The sequence below is a fragment of the Phyllostomus hastatus genome, unplaced genomic scaffold, assembly GCF_019186645.2.
Source record: "Phyllostomus hastatus isolate PE091 unplaced genomic scaffold, TTU_PhHast_1.1 phas_scaffold_78, whole genome shotgun sequence".
Taxonomy (NCBI): domain Eukaryota; kingdom Metazoa; phylum Chordata; class Mammalia; order Chiroptera; family Phyllostomidae; genus Phyllostomus; species Phyllostomus hastatus.
Window position 1 is genome coordinate 100,445,253 of NW_025334041.1, and position 20,343 is coordinate 100,465,595.

The window sequence follows — 20,343 nt, forward strand, 5'->3', positions numbered from 1 at the left end:
AAAAGTGGAATTTGCCTACTCAAGAGTGACAATGAATAATCACTGTTAATGATAAGTGCTTTACCAGCAGATCTTAAACCTCCACACAGTTGAGTAAATTAAACATGGAGAGTTTCTCATAAAGAAAATTTGAAACCTAATGGGTTATAGGCTGCCTAAAACTGCCAATTCTGTGATGACAGCAGGCAATCATTTTCTGTGGGTGTTATTCAGCATCTGTGGGAAGATATATAATCGCCATAGTGTCTAGAATAAATGGAGGATATTTTACTAATGACAGATGTAACTTTTCTTGCAAAGAAGATAATAATTTTTGAGATGATTGCAAAATAATATTTAAAATGTTATGTAACAGTCTCAGCAGGATAGCAGGCTGGAGGCAGCAGGTTCAAATGCTGACTGGTTATTGAGGGAATAAGAAAACTATTCAATTACTATAAACATCTAGGAAACGACGACTGTGAAGACGACCTCAGTGAGCTAAGAACAGTACAATTTCTCAAAAATATCTTGATGTTTTCTCCTTTCACTGGAGGTTTCTTGTAGAAAAGTAATAAAATGATTATAATTTGAGATTGAGATGAATTATCAATTCATCAGAGTGTATGTTTAATGTGATATGCTTGCACTAATGGTATGTGCTTTCTAATTAGGGAGCTATTCTCAAGGCATAAAAAAATTCATTTTCTCAATAAAAATATTTTACATCCAAGATATGGTGCCTTAAAAAACTTAATGAGCTCTGAGGCTGACATTACTGCAATTACAATGTGAGCAAAAAAGATAAGTCTGTCTTGTTGAACAATCTGGATGACTGGAGATATTTCCCTTATCATATGGAATATAGGTTACATTTTACATTATTTGCAAGAATCTGCAATTTACCTCAAGGGGAAAGAAAGCTAATTTTCATACGGTGACAATGGGCTCTCCGGCTCTGACTGATACACAAATACTGTACTCACTTAGTGAATATTTCTTACAGTGGGTCAGTAGGGATTTTGCAGAAGTCTGGTAAATTACAAGGAGGCAATTTTACAATTTCGAGTACAAGTACTTGGTGATTAATGGGACAGAATTGATCTTTACCAACAACTGGGCAATAGGATTCTAGAATTGATAAGCTGTTCCCAGTGAGTGATTTCACCTGAGTTTGACAGAAACTGGAGAAGCACACTGACTTTTCTATCTGTCGATCCAATAAACATTCATGAAATATAATGTAGATAGCACCTAGCTACATATGAGTACACATCAGTGGTCACCAGGTGAAAGAATTTGAACTTCTAAAATGAAACTTTTGATTACTCCCAACTCTTAAACTTGCTTCTCACTCAGTTGTCTGCCTCTCTGTAAATGTCACATTCATCCACCTGGTCACTCAACTCCAGAGCTGCAGAGCTGCCCTTAATTCCACCCTATGCTTTGTATCCTGTGCTCAATCTACCAGCGAGACCTACTGACAATGGCCTCAAGATGTATCTGGAATCTGTCTAGTTTTCTCCAGTACCACTGTCGCAGTATAATCCAAGCAGCCATTCTTTCTATTTCAGAATACAATAATTTTTTTCCTTACAAATCTCCTTGTTCTATTCTTGTCCCTTCCCTTATTATTCACAACAACTGTTTTACAGGCAGAAATCAGACCTTGTTACTACCCTGCTTAATATCTCCTAATACAAGGTGTCCAAACTTTTGGTTTCTCTGAGCCACACTGTAAGAAGAACAGTTGTCTTGGGCCACACATTAAATACATGGTTACACGTAATCACACACACACAAAATCTTATAATGTTTTAAGTAAATTTACTATTTTGTGTTGGGCTGCATTCACAGCCATCCTGGGCTGCGTGTGGCCTGTGGCCACAGGTTGGACAACCCCACAAATTTCCCCTTTGCATTAAGAACAAAATCTCATTTCTTTCTTAAAGACTGCATTATCCTATATAACGTGATCCCTGCACACTTTGCCAATCTTACATTGAATAATTATTTTTTTCATTTCTCACTTTGTCTGATTCATGCTAACCCTTTTATTTTTTAATTTCTGAAACATGTTAAGTATATTCCTCCCTCAGAATAATTTTCTAGCCTGATCTATGACTTGATGTCCCTGTTCCATCATTCAAGTCTCAGAGCCCATGTTTCCTGAGTTAATTGTTATTCCCTAATGACCTAGTCTTCTTACATGACCCTTACCTACCTTTATATGTACACACTTTGGTTACATTCCATTACTGTTTTTATTCCCCTATCAGACCATGAATCACTACCTTTAATAATCTTGTTTATTCACTGGATTTCTCATTTAGCTTTTGTCCTGGATCCATTAGGGCATAAGATCTACAAAATCATGGTGCTAATCTATCTTGTTTATAAATATTCCAAGCACCTGAAATACCACCTGGTACCTAGTAGGCATTCAATGTGTACTTACTGAGTAAATTAATGAACTCAGCCTGATGAGAAATAGGGAGCCGAAAGGAATTACTTGGAAGAAAAGTATGATGATAGGCCAATCTGACAGCCTGACTTCCTAAAGATCTGGTGATGAGAGGCAAAGGAGAGATTAAGAATCCCAAACATTGGAGCCAGAAAAGTCTGGGTTTAAGTTCTGCTTCTGACACATGCTAGTTATTGACCTTGTATAAAGTTGTTAAACTTTCCTAAGACTCAATTTCTTCATTTACAGTGTGGGGATGGTAATACTGTGTCATTGCAGTACTTAGAATTAAAGAAGCTTCAGGCAAACCTTCGGAAAGAGATTGCATGTCCCCTCAGTCTCTTCCCTACATTGAGAAAATCATTGTGCTATCAATTCTCTCTTAACATGTTGACAGCTTAATTATGGGGCTGTTCAGGAAGTAACCAAGGCAGCGATAGAGAGAAGTAAATGACAGGACACTTTTTACAGTAAGACCAGAACTAATCGCTCCCCAATGCAAACAGAGGTTTGTGTGGAAACAAAATGAATTGAGAACACCCTTAGCAAAAAAGAAAGAAAATTAAAAAGCAGCAGAAAGAGTAAATCAAAAGCGTTGGGCTTCCTGTTGACAGGAGGTTACCTAAGAATCATACAAAAGACCTTTAATGGTAAAGGGTTCAATTAGTGACTTCTTACTACCAACTTGCCAACACTGTTCCTCCAGATGGGGGGTCTGGAACCTGACAGTGATGGAGGATAAGGGCACTAAAGCTTAGCTTCCTCAGTGCTGGTTGCCATGACTACAACCTCAAGAACTCTTCATTTCACAACTAGGCAAAGTCTGAAGCTTTTAAATCAAAATCAACTTACTTCATTTTCATTTGAGACATATCTAACCATATTCTTACATGCTTTGTCTGAAACCATAGTTTTTCTCTTTGTATAATATCATTTTTATTAAATAAAACAACATCCTCCTACCACTCTGCTTCACCTGCAAGAGTTTTTTAAAGTGCCAGGTCCCAGAAACTGGGGAAATACATCATCATATGACCTGTAAGATCTGAATTGCTTAATATCAGCAACAATGTTCAGACCACACTAGATTTAGATGACTGTATCAGAAGTACAATTTTATATAGATTACTCAAAAAAATACAAATTGTACTTCCATATTTAAATGGAAAAATGAAAAGTAAATATTTTTCTCAGAAGACCTAATGATTCTTTTTTGAAATCTAATCAGATAAAGACTTTAATATAAATCCTTTTGCCTCTATCTTGACATGCAAGACACTAACTGAAATAAAAAATAATTTTTAATTATGTATAAAAATAAAAATGAGCTCTTTTTTTTTCAGCTGCTTTATGCCTGGTTTGTTTTGCATTAAAGGTACAATTATAGACTCATCTGGGGCAGCTTGAACTTGAGATGTGAGGGAAATAAAGATATAATCCTGGGTCTCAGTAGAAAACTATGATCCGGAGACACAGATGGAGGTATTATCAAATGTAACTCATACCAAACTCCAGGGGGAACAACTGAAGAGATTATGCAGAGTAAGAAAAGAGGGTTAAGGACAGAAACGAGAGGTCCACAGTCATTGAGGAAGTCAGAGGAGAAAAAGGATACAGCAAAGTTTACAAAAGACATTTAAGAAAAAAATAAGGTTAATTAGTAAGAAAGAAAGCCACGGAGAATCAGGTCATACTTACATTCAGGCTATCTGCATTCTTAAAGCAGCTGTCCCACCATTGGTAATTGTGACTTGCACACACGAAACATATTGCAAAGCAGCATGTTATTTGCCATCCAAGGAGGCAGAGTTTATGTGTCGGTTTTGACCTCACAGATTCCTTAAGAGGCTCAAGGACCCACAAGAGCCTTTGCCCTAAAGTGGGAAAAAAACTGAGAAAATAAGACCAAGAGATGTAGTGATTTACAAATAAGTGAGGACAAAAATGTAACCTTAAATATCATTTAATGAAAAAGAAATGAGAAAAAAGAAATAGAGTATGGACTAGACAAATAGGAAACAAACAGCAACGTGGTAGTTTTCAACCATAATTACATTAAATATAAATGGATAAGACAGTAATAGGATAGACTAGATGTGTCAGACTATACAAATTCAAGATTCAAATTATATGCTGTCTAAAAACAACTCACTCTAAATATAAATATATATATATATATATATACGTTAAAAGTAAGAAGATGGAAAAGATGAACCATGCAAACACACTAATCATAGGAAAAGTAGTAGCAAGAAATATTTACTTATCAACTTTTTAAAAAAAGTTATTTTATTGTTGTTCACTTGCAGTTGCCTGCATTTACCCACCACCACTCTTCCCCGTGCCCCAGCCAAACCCACCTCTCCCCTTGCTTCCACCCCCTCTTGGTTTTGTCCATGTGTCCTCTATAGTTGTTCCTGAAAGCCCTTCTCCCCTTCCCCCACAATATCCCCTCCCACCTCCCCTCTGGTCACAGTCAGTTTGTCCTTAACTGAGGTACAGTTGATTCTTATTATCTGTGGGTTCTATAGTCGTGAATTCACCTCCTGGTCAAAGTTTATTTGTAACCCTGAAATCAATACTCCCTGTACTTACTGGTCATTTGTGGACATACACAGAACAGGGAACATTTTTAGTCTCCCAATGTACATTCCCCATTGAATCTAAACAGAACAATGCTCTGCCTTTTTTTTTTTCCACTCTCACACTGAAAGGGCCAGAGGAATCAGATGGTAGAGGGCAGTGACATCGAGTGCAAGAAGACTTGTTTCTGAGACCGGATGAACAGTCCTTAAATTGCAGCTCTGGAACCTGTTAGTGGGGTGGCCCCAGGAAAGTCACTTAACACTTTTGAACTTCATTTCTCTTTTGTAAAATAAAGTAGAATGTACCAGGACATGTTTTATTTTTTTAGAATATTATAACATATACATATTTTCCCTAGGTGCAACAGTTCAGTATTCACTAATTCAGTGTTTACAGTGACATTGTAGAACCAAACCATCATAAATAGTAAGAATCAACTATATATTTACAAGCCAACTCTTCCAGAAAAATACAAACCCTAAAAGTCTATGCACCTAAAATCAGAGCTTTAAAGGACAAGAAATGAAAACTGGCAGACATGTAAGGAGATACAAGTAAATCTACAGTCAGAGCTAGAAGTTTCAAAACTTCTCTCTCAGTAATACATAGAACAAAGAATAAGAATGAATTTAATTGACATTGTAGTACATTCCTCTTAACAATCAGAGAATCCACATTCTTTCCAAATGCATATGAAATACTCTGCAAGTGAAATGATCTGTTCTGGCCCATAAAACAATTTTCAATACATTAAAAAGGATTATAATTAGAGTGTGTTCTTTGACCACAATGAATTAAATTGGTAATTGGTAAATAAAATAATATCATTGTAGCATAAAAATATCAAAAAAGCTAGACTTTGAGGCAATAAGTGTTAGTGAAGAAGATGGGAATATCAGGATATATTATAATTCTAAATTTCTCTGCAGAAAATGATATGTTCAAATTATATAAGGAAAATTGAACTAGGAACTAAAAGAAATATAGAAATATCCATTATAATAATAGAAATTTTTTAGTAAATAAAAGGTAAAACAATAAATCATTTAAAATGTAACATAGGAGAATATCTTTAATGTTCTTGGAGGGCAAAGATTTCAGAATGCATAATGCTCTAGTTATTAAAATGATTAAGTTCCTATAATATCATGAACTTTGCTTTGTTAAAAGATCCCTTAAAAGGGGTGAAAATCCAAACTACAGAAAAAGAGCAAATATTTGCATTGCATATACCCCCAAATAACTCATATCCGTAATTTTAGAAGAACTTGCATGAGTCACTAAAAACAGATAACCTATTTTAAAAAAATGCAGAAAACACTGCACAATAGGAAACACCCCAAAAAACAAAATTTATCTGAAAATATATTAAAGCTTATCAGATCATCAGGGCAATGCACATCCACCAGGATGGCTAACATTTGTCAAAGCAGGTGCCCCACAATACCCTGCTTTGGCAAGAAAGTACACCTGGAGCTCTCGTACACTACTGTTAGGACTGTACACTTCTACCACCACTCAGGAAAACTGTTCGGCACTATTTGCCAAAGCTGAACAAATGCACACCCTATGATGCCATAATTTCACTCATAGGGTGCTCTCAACACAACCCAACACATATGCACCAAACGGCATGAGCTTTTGTAGTAGGAATATTGGTAGGAACCTCACGTTGGAAACAAATATCTCTCAGCAGTAGAATGGATAAGTACATTGGCACAAATGAAATGCAGACTAGTGCTGTCTGCTGTATGCAAAAACAGGTGAATCTCTCAAACATGATGTTAAATGATAGAAGCAAGACAAAATAAATAAGAATTATACACCTTAACAGAGTTGGATTTACTATGCAGATAGTAAAGGTCCTTAAGTGGCTCAGATTCCATCAAGAGGTCTGTATCTAATTTTGTATCTCTAGGTTTGTCTTTGTTTATTTAAAGACAGTCCCCCAAATTGTTTAAGGTTTAGAGTCCCATGAAACTCTTCCTCCCTTGAGCTGTGCAATTTCAAAATAATAAAATTAATCTATAGTACTAGAAGTCAAGTTAGTGCTTACTTCTAAGATGAAGTGGTTAGTAACTGGAAGTAAGCCCAGGGGTGGCTTCAGGGATGCCAGTAATGTCCTATTTATTAATCTGCAGTGAGTAATCTGTGATGGTAAATGGTTAACAACTTGCTTTCTGGAAACAAAGTAACTGATGTTTAAATATTCCCAAGATACCCCATTTCAAGCTGCCAATTTTTGAACAATCAGCCACAAATTTCCTGAGTATTTTACAATGGGCTCCCCAGGGTGGTACAAGCTATCTCTAGCACGTAATTTTGGAGAGTGATTACATGGACATATATACTTTGAGATATTTCATTGGAATGAAAACTTAGGATGTAGTGTAAAATCTGTTTGTATTTTATACTCCTATGAAAAATAGTATTTTAAGAAATTCTAGAGGATGTGTTCCCTCATGGGGAAGTATTTTAAAAATGAAATAAAATTAATCAACATTGAATTCCTTCCAAATACATTCTAGTTTTTATGGAAAAACAATTTTAAATGACTGAATTTTAAAAATATAGAAATTAGTTAGGAAAATAAGGTATATGCCAATACATCTGAGCTTCCAAAACACTATCTATACATAAATCTGTTAACATTATTTTTTACAAAGCATTATAATTATATTTTTACTTTTATGCAATTTCTTAGCTATAAGAAACTGCATTTTATTCAACAGTGCAAGCTTAGTTACATAATAATGTCTGCCTGACAGAGAGTGTATTAAATAAACATACTGAATAAATAAAACAATCATGAAACATGGTAGTATTTAAAAGAACCAGAGCATTCATGATGTTGGAAGGCAAAAAAGGGAGAAACTGCTTCTGCTGCTGTGATCAGAGAGTCAGGAAAGCTTTTGTATATATTTACATATTTCGATGTGCTTCGGGCTACATGGCTCTTACTGCAATGAAATGCTTCACCTAGACTCCACAAGATGTCATAGTCTTCTTCCTTGGTCCATGGAGACTGAGGGATCTTATTAAACAAACCAGGCATAAAACAGCTGAAAGAAAAGAGCTCATTTTTCTTTTGATGATACCTCTGAGTGCAAAAATTATGCAAAGCAAGCAGGAAAAAAAATCCCGTGTGTATTTCAAAGCATTACACTGATGCTTAAAATAATTTTTTATTCTACATTTAGCTATCTTGAGAATAGTCTAAAGTGTCAATAGTGTTCTATAGGTTATAGTCCCTGGAAATATTCCTTCACTAAGAATGAAACTAAAGCCTGACAAAAAGAATCAGTTACTGCCTGTCATGGCTACTGCACTTGAACTTTAGGATTTCACGGTTGCCAGTGATACCTCAATTGGATGCTCAGGGAATCTGAGCTCAAACGTCATTTTTTTTTATGACCAATGGCAGAATTGGCAAAACATCAAATAGATGTTGCATACTATCCTGTGTATTTTTTTTCAATGAACCAACTATAACTCAACTCATGGTGTCCAGTGGTGCACACGTGTGTGTACATGTGTGTGTTTTGCTTTCCTCTCCCAGCTGGGCCAGAAGAAGTTTAATCCAGGAAGTGGCTAATTGCTTTCTTTTACAGAGACTCTCATCTGAGCAAGTGATAGGGACAGGGGAGGACAGAAAAAGGAACTTTTACAAATCTCTGTTTCTTGGAATAACTTAATCTGTATCTAAGCATTGCCCAAAGTATGCATTTTCATACTGCTCACTCTGTGACAAATGCATTTTTGGGTCAAGGACAACACTGGAGACTAAGTTCATGTTGGAAAGTACTACAAGGAGTGTTGGGGAGAAGGGAATTGAACAGCAGGCTAAACACCCATGGCAGAGCTACCATCAAGCAAGCTTTGGAGGCTGATGCCACTTCAGATTCTGTAGCAACAGTGGACAAAAAGGCCTCAGAGGAAGCTGTAGAATTGTAGGGAGTAAACAGGACTGTTTATAACAACATGTCCCAAGGCCTCCCCCTAACAGACTGAGCAGTGGAGAGAGAATGCTACTTTATTATTTCCTCAAGTAGATAGACATGAAATGAGATAAAATACAGTTGCATTTTATATCATTTTGAATTATCCAAATTTGAAGTAATGGGATATAAAAATAGCAGTAAAGTTCCCATTTACGCAAATAAATGAAATAGTAAAAACTCCACCTAACTGTTTTTTAAAGAGGAAAGAATCATACGATTTAAATCTGCTGGGACAAAGTGAATTCCCAGTGTTGCACTGCTGTGGCAATATGTCTGTCCTCCTTTATCAGAATCAGCCTTCACTGTGGGACAGTGTGCATGGGAGGATGTTAGCAGCATCCCTGACCTTTGCCCTCAAGTGTGACAACTGAAATGTCTTCAGACATTGCCAGATGTCTTTTGAGGGACAAAAATCTTCCTCAGTTGAGAATCTCTGCTCTAGGACTGTGAAGATCAGTGTATCTTGAGTGCAGTGAGTTATGGGTAAAATGGTTTCACAAAAGGGAGGAGAGTTAAACAGGGCTGGGTCAGGGAGGACCCGTAGGTCACACAAAAGAGTTAGGATTTCATTCTCCATATAAAAGGAAGCCACAGAGTGGTTTTAATTTGGGAAGTAATGGGATCACATAGGAGAGCAAGAAAGACAGCTGTGAAAATAGGATGCATCTGCTACTAAGAGACAATGGCAATTTGGACTATGATGCGGGCAGAAGAAATAGCCACACGTTCAGGATAGCTTGTGGAGGTAAAACAGCAAGACTACTGGAGAATCAGAAAGAAGGTGTCAAAAATTAGTTCCTAGATTGAAAGCTTCAGTGACTGATGCTACGATGGTTTCCATGGTAGAGAGAATTTGGCTACAAATTCTCTGCTAGTCTTTTCACTGAGAGGTGGACTAGAGCCTCCCTCCCATCTTCTACTCACCCTAACTTTGAATGTGGGCTGACTTTGCTAAACCAAGAAATGTGCCAGAGGTAACTTTCAGGGACTTTGTGAGGCTTTGTTAGAAGAAGCCTTGCCCAGGTTTATGGGGACAATTGCTCTTAGGTTCCCCAAGTTTCAAAGGAATTTTGACTACCTGAAGACAGTCATGCTATGAGAAAGCTTCAGGCAGAATGACCAGCAGGGGTGGGAGTAGCTCCTCTAACTTCCAGAGAGTGGCATTATCTTAGCTGATGACCCAGACAGTGTGTGGTATCTGGGAAGTGCTGGTGATCAGTGATCCCAGTGTGCCCTGCTCAAATTCCCCACCCACAGAATCTTGGGATACGATAATAATACATTATTGTTTCAAGCCACTAAGTTGTATGATATTTTGTTACGCAACAATAAGTACCTTAGCCAGTGTTATCAAGATGAAAAAGTTTTGAAGGATTAGTTTAGGGGAGAAATCAATAGTTCAGATGTGTTGTTTACCAAATTGGTGAAATATCTGTGGGAAGGTAATAGCCAAATCTTACAAGAGCTTTAATGTTAGGGAAGACTCTGATCTGAAGATATAAATTTAAAGCTAGTATTTAGACCCATAGCAATAATTATGATCACTTGGAGAGAGAATATAGTGAGAGAAGAGAAGGGGGCCTCCATTAAGTGCTGTGGAACCTCAACATTTAGAGGTCAATTGGACTAAATATTCCTTTTTGTGTTTGCTGATTTTATATTATAGTTATTTTGTTTATCTATCTTTTAATCAAACCGTTATCATTACTCCTCCTTCAACTACAAGCTCTCCTTATAGTTATAGAAGCAGAATTAATTGCTCTCATATATCTGTTTGAACTTTGCAATGACTCTCTTTTCTCTTATCATATTAAAATTATTAATGTACCTGTATCACTCCTAGACAGTGGTTTCCACACCCGATTAACAATTAAAATCAGCAAGCCTTTCCACAGAGGTTCCGATTCAGTGGGTCTAGTCAGGTAATTCTGATGCACTCAATCTGTGACCTAGAATTTTAGGATTTTTTTCAGAGACTCTGAACTCCCCTAGGGCGGATACCACTGAGTAAGGGGAAAATATAACAGTTATTGAAAGTATAAATTCTAGTACCTTATTTAGAATTCTAACTTAATGATCCTCTAGCTCTATGTTATTGGTAAAGTGATTAACCTCTTTGGGCCTCAGTTTCCTTATTCCTGAAGTGAGTTCCATTGTAGCACCCAACTCATAATTTTGTCATGAGGCACATTATATCTGGAGTAAGGGAGCTCAATAAATGTGCACTGTTGTTATTATTATTAACTTTGTGTTCTAAATGTCAAACACAGTGCACATGGTTGATGCTTAAAAGAGTGCTTTGGGAATTGCTTGGAAGGGAATTTAAGTAAACTGAACTTTATAGAAGATTCCCAGTGCTCAGTAGAAATAGTTTATAATTAACTAAACTCTATTTAACACATATTGTTAGGAACAAGATGTACAGGATGTGAAACTGCCATTAGTATGGTAGTAGTAATAGTAGTAGTAGTAGTCAGGCGAGGCCAGGTTATGCACACTTAACAAATTAACCCTGAAATCAGTGGCCTAACACGAGAAAAGTAATTTTTTTTCATTATAATACCTGACTAATACTAGTCAAGAAGAGGTGGAAGAGGAAACTACTTCATCCAGGATGACAGTCTCCACCTTGTTGGTTCATTCCATTTGCAGGGCAGGGGAAAAGGCAAATAAAGAATCACACATTGGCTATTCAATATATTGTTGCAAAAGGAATTTGCATTATTTCTGCTCATTGCCCACTAATGAGAATGACTCATGACTCAGCTAACTGTAAGGAGTACAGAGAACAAGGGAGAGCTGACAAAATGTTTGGTGAGCACCACTGTCTCTAGTTAATTAGCATTCTTAGTAATAGTTATAGCCACCAAAAAATCAGTCCTTACTCTGTTCTAGCCAGTGTATGGCATTTCTAAGTTTTTATCACAAAAACTTTGCATCATGGATATTATTATCTACTGACAAAGGAGGAAACTTAGGGACAGAGGAGCTTGTCAATTGTTTTGTTTCAAGACACCTCCGCATTCTACTACCCCTTTATCATCATGGCTCACTAATGAAATGCTGTGGCTGCTCATTCCAAAGCTGACCTTCCACACCTGGTGTCTCTCTCAGAACTTTGCATCTGACCATTTCTTTCTCCCTCATCCCTAGGCTCTCCTTCAACACTGGCACCTCCCCACAGGGCACAACCACCTCAAGCTTCTATATCCATTAAAACCATACGAAATCCCTACACTGTTCTGAATTTCCCTTTTCTTTTACTTTTAATCTTCTCAAAACATGGTGTACATGTCTCATTTCTACTTCTTTACTACTAACCTAAAATCTTGTAATCTGCTCTCTGCTTTAGCTGTAACAGTACTTATCCTCTGTAACTGCAGATATACAAGCTTTGGAAGTCATGATGAAGCCAAATGAGCACCAGGCTTAAAGTTTTAGAAGCTATATTTGATTCCTTATGCCCTAATAGCTGTGGAACCTCCAGCAAAGTAATGCATTTGGCTACGATTCCTTATTTCTGAATAATGGTCCAATAACATTTGGGCTGCCAACCTCACGCACTGGTTAGATAGATTTAATGCAATCATGTAAGTAGAAGTGATTGAGAAACCAAGAAGTAATTCAGAATATCCCTCATAGTTTTTATTTTTAAATCTAATGATCTTTCCTTAGTACTTAATTAACTCTGCATATTATCATTTTCTGAAACCAGCCAATTTCCACATCCTGACAAATCCTTTTGTGACTTCCATCATGATTTTTTCCCTCCCTGTATAAACATGATTAACTTGCTCCCCTATTTCAAACCTCTCCCTAGTTCTTCCCTGCCCCAGTAGTCTCAACTCATCTCCTCCTCATACATAATCCTGATGGGGTGCTCTGTGCCCTCCCATTTTCACGTTCACCCATGTATGTCTTCTCCACAGACACGTCTTTTTATCACCCTGTTTCTCTTTAAGGTCTCCAATTACTTCCTGATAGACAAGTCCAGTGAATATTTTTTCAGGCCTTATCTTATTCGAATCTTCTGCAACTGACCTGTTGACTACTTTCTGTTTGACATTGCCTTCTCCTTTGTCCTCTACGGCACCATTTCCCTCCTTCTCTACAACAATTCCTTCTCAGGCTTTTTTCACAGGATTCACTTTTTTTTATGATCCCTAAAATGTTAATGATTCTTAAGGTCAAGTCTTAATCCTCTTCTTTACTTATTTAAAAAATATACCCCTGGGAAAATTAATCTATTCTCATGACTTGAGAGTAGTTAGCATCTTAATGCTGTTAACTTCTAAAGCTATATCTATTACCCAAAGAGGAAACCAGAAACCCACTTCTAATGAGTACCCACATAAACAATATTTAATTATTTTCCCAAAACCATGCAACATGAATCCTTGACTCCAGGAAGACACATCCACCCATTGCTTTTCAAACATACCCAACTTATCTACAGCTTTATGCCATTTCTGTTGTTCTATCTGCAATTATTTTTTTGCCTGTAACCCCTTTCAGCCATCTAAATGTTATTCTCTGCTGGTTCCCAAGGACTTCCAGCAACTCATCTCAGCCCATAATTTTTTGAATTAATTTCTCCAATAAACATAGTTTAAGATATCCTGCTAGCATGTGACGCTTTTTCTCCCCTAGAAATGTCTCCTTTCCCCAGGTGTTTGACCCAGCATTTATTTTGTAAACGTGACTGCCCAGCCCAGCCACAGCTGACTGAACCAAGGAGTACTGGCTTGTCTCAACACGAACCAGTTATAATCTCTCATGGTCACTAGAATTATCCCTGGGACTCAGGGATAGCTAATGACTCTGGCCTGATTACTTGAAATAAAAACATATAAAGTTTGAAGTAATAAGGAAGCCAGTTTTAGTCACATGCACAATGAGGCAGCAAAACTTTAATCTGCAGAAAAAAATGAGGAAAGAACTGATGAGATTTGAGGGCAGTTGCTGACCAAGTTTCTAACAGTTTTTCAGTCTCTTGTGATCTTTTGCTGCATATTCTGCCTTAGGCAAGAGTATTCTGAGATCTTTTAAATCCTTTTTTTTTTTTGCTTTGCTGTTTGAAGTGATTTTATAATATACTTTCAACAAAAAAGAATCCAGGAATTACTCATTTTTATCCTTAATCACATATTACTGTCCACCATTACTTAGCTATGTCAATTCAGTTTGTTTCCCTAATTAGGTTGCCAAGCTTCTCTACTGTGGGCATTTTGTCTGATTTTTTTTTTTCCTTTGAATCCTCCCTATAGTTCTCCTTACAGTAAGCACTCTGGGAACTCAATGAAAACATTGAGGCAAACACTGTTAAGATTAACTCTGTTTGTCCTCTTCACAGTTTACTGCAGTGCTGTGAACATATTTGATACTCTCATATTTGAGTTAAATGAATGAATAAGTTTTTGAGATTCCCATGTCCGTTCTTTTCAATCTTCTGCCTTCACTTCTTAAAACAAATAAATAAATAGGAAAAAAATCAGTGAACCTGTGTTTAGGCACAGAAGGAAAGAAAAAGCAAAGCCTTAAAGATAGGATGCTATTAAGATATTTACTCACAAAGTCAAATCTTTTCTAATTCTAATATTTTCTTAATCTTTGCTCAATTTTCAAAAAGGTGGTATGTGTGTGTGTGGGGGGGTATGCTCAAATAATCAAACCCCTGATCATGAACAAAGGAACTCTTTATTTTTAGTTCCTTGAAAACTTAATGATTATATCCAAATCTGTTTTTTCCCCTAATTTAGGACTTACTTATTTGAACATTTTTTAAAATTTTAATTGTTGTTCATATACAGTTTTCTGCCCTTTATTCTCATCCTAGACCACACCCCCAGCCCTCCCCCCTCCTCCCTCCAGTCTCCAACCCCCACCCCCGCCATTATTGTCCATGTGTCTTTTATACTAGTTCCTTCAAACCCCTCCCCACTTCCCCTGAAATTCCCTCCCCTCTCCCCTGTCCTCTCTGGTCTCTGTCAGTTGAGTCCAAATCTGTTTTGATCACCACTAAACAGAAAGGGGATAGCCTTAGGAAGCTGGAGTCTTATCCTTGCTCTGTTATTAATTAATTATATGACCTTGGGTAAGTTCTTTAATATCATTGTACTTCATTTTTCTCAGGTGCCAAATGACAAGAATGTATTATACTATATGTCTCCTAAGAAAATGCAAAGATAAAGAGGTAATACATTAGAAAAATATTTAGAAAATGACACTAAATATGGTCATAGGAAGATATAATCAAAAATGCTACTTTGCAATTTTAACAGAATTTGGCTAAATGTAAAAAGAAGACTGCAGAGATTTAAAACATCCTTATATTTATAATGAGATTCTCTATTCTCCAGGTCCCTTTTGAAGCTTATGCTCAACCTATCTGCCATTTATCTTCCCTGCTATTTTTCTGGTTTCTCTAGAGGCCAGAGTGCCAGCTGTGTTAAATTGTGTGATAATTCTGTGCTGTGAACTATTCTCCTGAGGAAGCAGAGTCAAACGCCAACTCCATGACTGGTCTTGGAAAGATAAAACCTCTAACCTGCAAATTCATAATAGCAGTCCCTTGAAGTTGCTTGTATTACTCTACTACTCATAAAGACCTTGAAGAAGGAAATAATGGCCCTGGGATGGAAACCAGAGTATCTTACAGCCTAAATACGGTGAATGATCACTATTACTACTTGGAGACTTTTGAGTTATGGCTCAGAGCTTAGTGTCAGATAGGTAGGAATATTTGGTCTTCATCAACCAAGGATGACCCTAAAATGGGGGGTGGTGGTCAAGCCCTGGTGAATTACTATGACAAGCCCTTATCTAAGCCCATTTTCATTTCAGAGAAGACACTGAGAGAAGGACAATGCTTATTTCCATTGACTTTTTTATTTTTAGAATAAGTCAGATGAAATGATAATTGTGTTAGTAATAAAAGGTGTGTGTACCTAAAGATTGTTATAAAATAAATTGTTATGAAGATAATTCTCAAATCTCAGAAATAAGCACCATGCATGCATAAGCATGTTGCTTTCTCTCGCATTTCATTTGTTTTAACTATGATTTTTCTAAGTCACAAGACAAAAACTTACATTTTTCCTTCATTTTTCTGAGTAAACAAAGAGATGTTTTATCTGTGAAAATACTCTCTGACCAATTTCAATATCAATGAATAATATATAAATTTCATTTGCTTCTGATCCTCTCTCTACATGACAAAGTGATCTTTCAAAAATTCATATCTAATAATGTCACATCTTGATTAAAATCCTTCAACAGGTCCCCATTGTCCTCAGGATAATGTCCAAATTATTATATATTTTAAAAGAGATTTATGACCAATTCCCGATTATCTTTTGAACTTTGTTTCTCTACATTGTGCCCTGTAATGCACTCCTCTATTGCACAATCCCCACACCCCCCACCCTAGCACACACAATCATGTACTTTACATTCAAGTTATACTGACTCTCTTAAAAACTTCTGAAACTACCACGTTCTCCTGCTCCACCTGATCCCTGATCCTGAGGTGTGCCCCCTTCTACATGCCATTCAAGCACCCAGTACTCATCCTCTCATGCTTTTGTCACAGATAGCAGTTACCTCGTAAAAGTCGGTGTCACTTTGTACCCCAGCACTTAGCGCAAAGCCTAGCAACAAGGCATTGCTCAACAAACACTAGAAAGAGGTTCTACAGAGGATGGCTGGAAGGTATGGAGAAAGAAAAGGAGGAAGAAGGAAAGATACTGCAGAGGTCAAGAGCCCTACAGTAGTTTTGTTTATTGCTGTGTCATCTGTCACCACTCCTCTTTGTTTTCTTTGGTTCCTGTTGATTCCCAGTTCTGGAGGGAGTAGTGGGCCTCTGGCTTTCTCCCAAGCTCTAGGGCTTCCTCATCTCTGCTCCTTCCCTATCCTGAACTGTGTACTCCCAAATCAGTAGTTGCCCTTCACTACCACATTCCTCCCGGGTCTTCTCAAATACAGTTCCCACTAAAACAAAATACTTTGGTCTCAAAATCCCTAGGCATTAAAAATACCCTTTTCTTATTAAAGAATGGAGACCTCTATGGTGTCTCTATCATGATGATATATCACATAATGAAGAAGGAACAGCCTAGTAAAGTCCAGGAAAGGCTGTGCAGCCAAAGATGAAACCAGGATTTAATGGTAGTCCAGGAGCACACAATCTGAGAGTGCTAATCTCCTTAACTCCATCTGTCTTTTCCCCTTTATATCCATTTAGTTAGACATCTCCAGTATAAAATAAATGGCAGTATTAAATGTAGCAGGGTGCCCTGGGGTCAGTGACAGGAATTCATCATGGAAGGTAGCCTTTCTTGCAAAAGTAGATGCTGAGAGAGAAGCCTTTATAGGGAGAGAGAAGTTATCCTCTAATAAAAAGGGAAAAAGAAGGAGGAATTTTCTGGGAGTGTACATGTAGTAACAGTCACCAGAATCATGCCTGCCCCAATGTATCCAGCATTTCATACCTATCTAGAAAATTGACTAAATTTAGCCACCTGGATTATAGACTCTAAGACTGAATGTGATTCTGAAGACCCAATCTGGCAAGTTTCTGATTATGCTATTGTCTTCTGAGCCCCAATCCCTAGGATATAAACTCATAAATATAACAACACTAGTTCTGTAATTTGCATATCTTAGTGAATTTTTCAATCAGTTGAATTGTAGGTAAAAGACATTCCTTATCTTATGCTGATTCCATTTTTAATGGGCACATTACTGGTACAAACAGCTATGGTGAAGAGATAGGATGCTTCACTTCTTATTAAGTCAAGGTTGAATGGTTGTAAAATGTAATTTGTTTTCACAGTAATCATTAAATAAGTGTGCTATGAAATGCCAAGAAAAAAGATACAGATCTAGATTTGTTAACATAAGAAAATGAGCACAAACACACTATAGAATATCAATAAGGAATTTTTAACTATTTGGATATCTACTGGAAATCTCATTCTTATGAAAGCAGAGCATCTGACAAGTTATTGAGAATAAAAGAGAAGTCACAGAGGTGCAAATAAAGCCATATATATTGCAGAATAAAGGTGGTTGCTGCTTAATTTAGTTAAAGCCCTGTTATAAATATTAAGCCAACTTCTCTACTGTAACTTGATCCAAACTACTATCACAACCTAAGTTATTATAACTGTCTTATTTTCTATTCATGCATCCTGTTTACATATTTCTGCTCTTGTCATCTTGTTTCAATATCAGTTTTCTTTAAAAAAATTACTAAGCCATACATTGTGTGACTTCAATTAAATTTGCTAAAGGTTTGGTGGTTGTAGGAGAGGTGTGAGGTCATGTTTATTGTGGCATTCCATCTTTGTACTTGTCCTCTCAGCCTTCCTACCCAGAATCCAGAACTCACTAGATGGGGAAAAAAGCTAGCAAGACCAGTTTCCTGACCCCAGCCCTCTGGGACAGATAAAGAATACTATTCCCCACCCTCCACCTACTATGTAAATGATCCACTAAGCTAAATAGGCTAAATAAAAAAATTGTTCTTTAATTCATTTTAGTTTTTGAATTAATTCATTTTATACTTCCTTTGTGCTTTCACAATCTGTTACAAAATATTAAAACAAGTAGATGAGTAGAATATCTGCATGTAAAAATATTAAAAGTAATAACATACACACTTACACACAATGGAAAATCTCCCTAAATATTTTGAGTTCATTTATGACCATGTACAAACACAGGATAAATAGGAATGATGTATAATATTTTGTAATGTATTTCCTTCATTAGTTTATGGTTTTCTAGAAAAAAATCTAAAAGCAAAAAATAACATAAAACCTTCATTGGTAATGAAATACCAGGGTGACTATTAATGACACATTTGCTTTATAGTTATATCTGAAAATGAGATAATTTCATAATAGTCTGTATTTGTTTTATGTAAACATTTGATCTGAATCATGTTTGTCAAATTTCTCTACAAAATGCATGTTCTCTCAGTTATAATTATTAAAACCATACTCCAATATTCCTCTCCCCCTATTTTAGGCATATAACTCTTTTCTTTTTACCACTGTCTAAAAAATGCTTTAGCATCTCTGTAAGCATTTTTGTGAATGAAATTTTCTTTTAAAATATTGTTATCCATCCAAATAAAATGAAATGGAGCCAGCTGCCAACAACTATGACAATTTAGCTGTTACAGTGCTTTTATGAAAGAGCTATAAATTGCCAAAGATTATGGCTTTGTTTTCTTTGAAAGGAATAGATTCCAGAGATAAAATTTCCAACAGAATTTTTAGTTGATATTTTGTCCTAAAAGAAACAAGATCTTATAGCTTAACAGGAGTAAACTCTTCTGTGGGTCATCAATACATAACATTTAGTGTCCTTTTCACAGTACAACTAATCAATAAATAGCACACAACACACAGTACAATTGCACTTAGGGGGGACAGAAGAGGCATAAAGTAAGCCACCCACAAAATAACCTCAGCTCCCAAAGGAATGATATAATTCTCTGGAAATAAGAAGTACCCTGCCTTACAAAGAGTCTTCCCATCAAGAAATAGAAATTGCTAGACAGAAAAGGAAACAGGCTTTGAAGAAAATTACTGAAAAGAAGCAGGGCATCTAAGACAACTACCTAGAAGTCTCTATTGTGTTCTGATTTCTATAACCATTTTAATATTATCTTTGAGACACTTCCTCTTCCTCTGCAGATCGTCAACATTTCTTAGCTTCACAATTCAGTAAATTGCCTTTTGACAGTCCTGTGTGTATAAAATCTGATTCTCACTAGAACATACGCTTCTCTAAGAAGGAATATGTTTCTGTTCTGCACACAGATGTGCCACAGCCACTAATAACAATGTTTGTTAAATAGTGTTGCTTAATGAATATTTGTTGAGGAATTCCCTCCATCTACTTGTTATCTGATTAGTCATGAATTCAGAGAGACTTCATTATGCTGTCTGTGTCTGGGAACCATTTTTTTCTCTCCCAAGGTTCCTTTTTGCTATGTATCCACCTGAATTTCATGTTTTGAAAGGTTTGATCTACCAGTTGGCCTATATTAAGTAACAGTGTTCCACATGTGTAAGCATGTGTGCGTGTTTTAAACTATTAGTAAAAATGTGTATGAGATTAAAGAATGTCACCACATTGAATTCATACATAATTCTAGTCAAAAACAAAAAAAAATGTGGTTCAATAGACTCTCTTGCCTTGTCATGAGTAAATATATGGTTTCTATTAATTAGGCTTTTTGAACTAGTGATACTACTCAATGGACTTTGTTGCTTAAATAGCTCTGTGAATATGGGAATC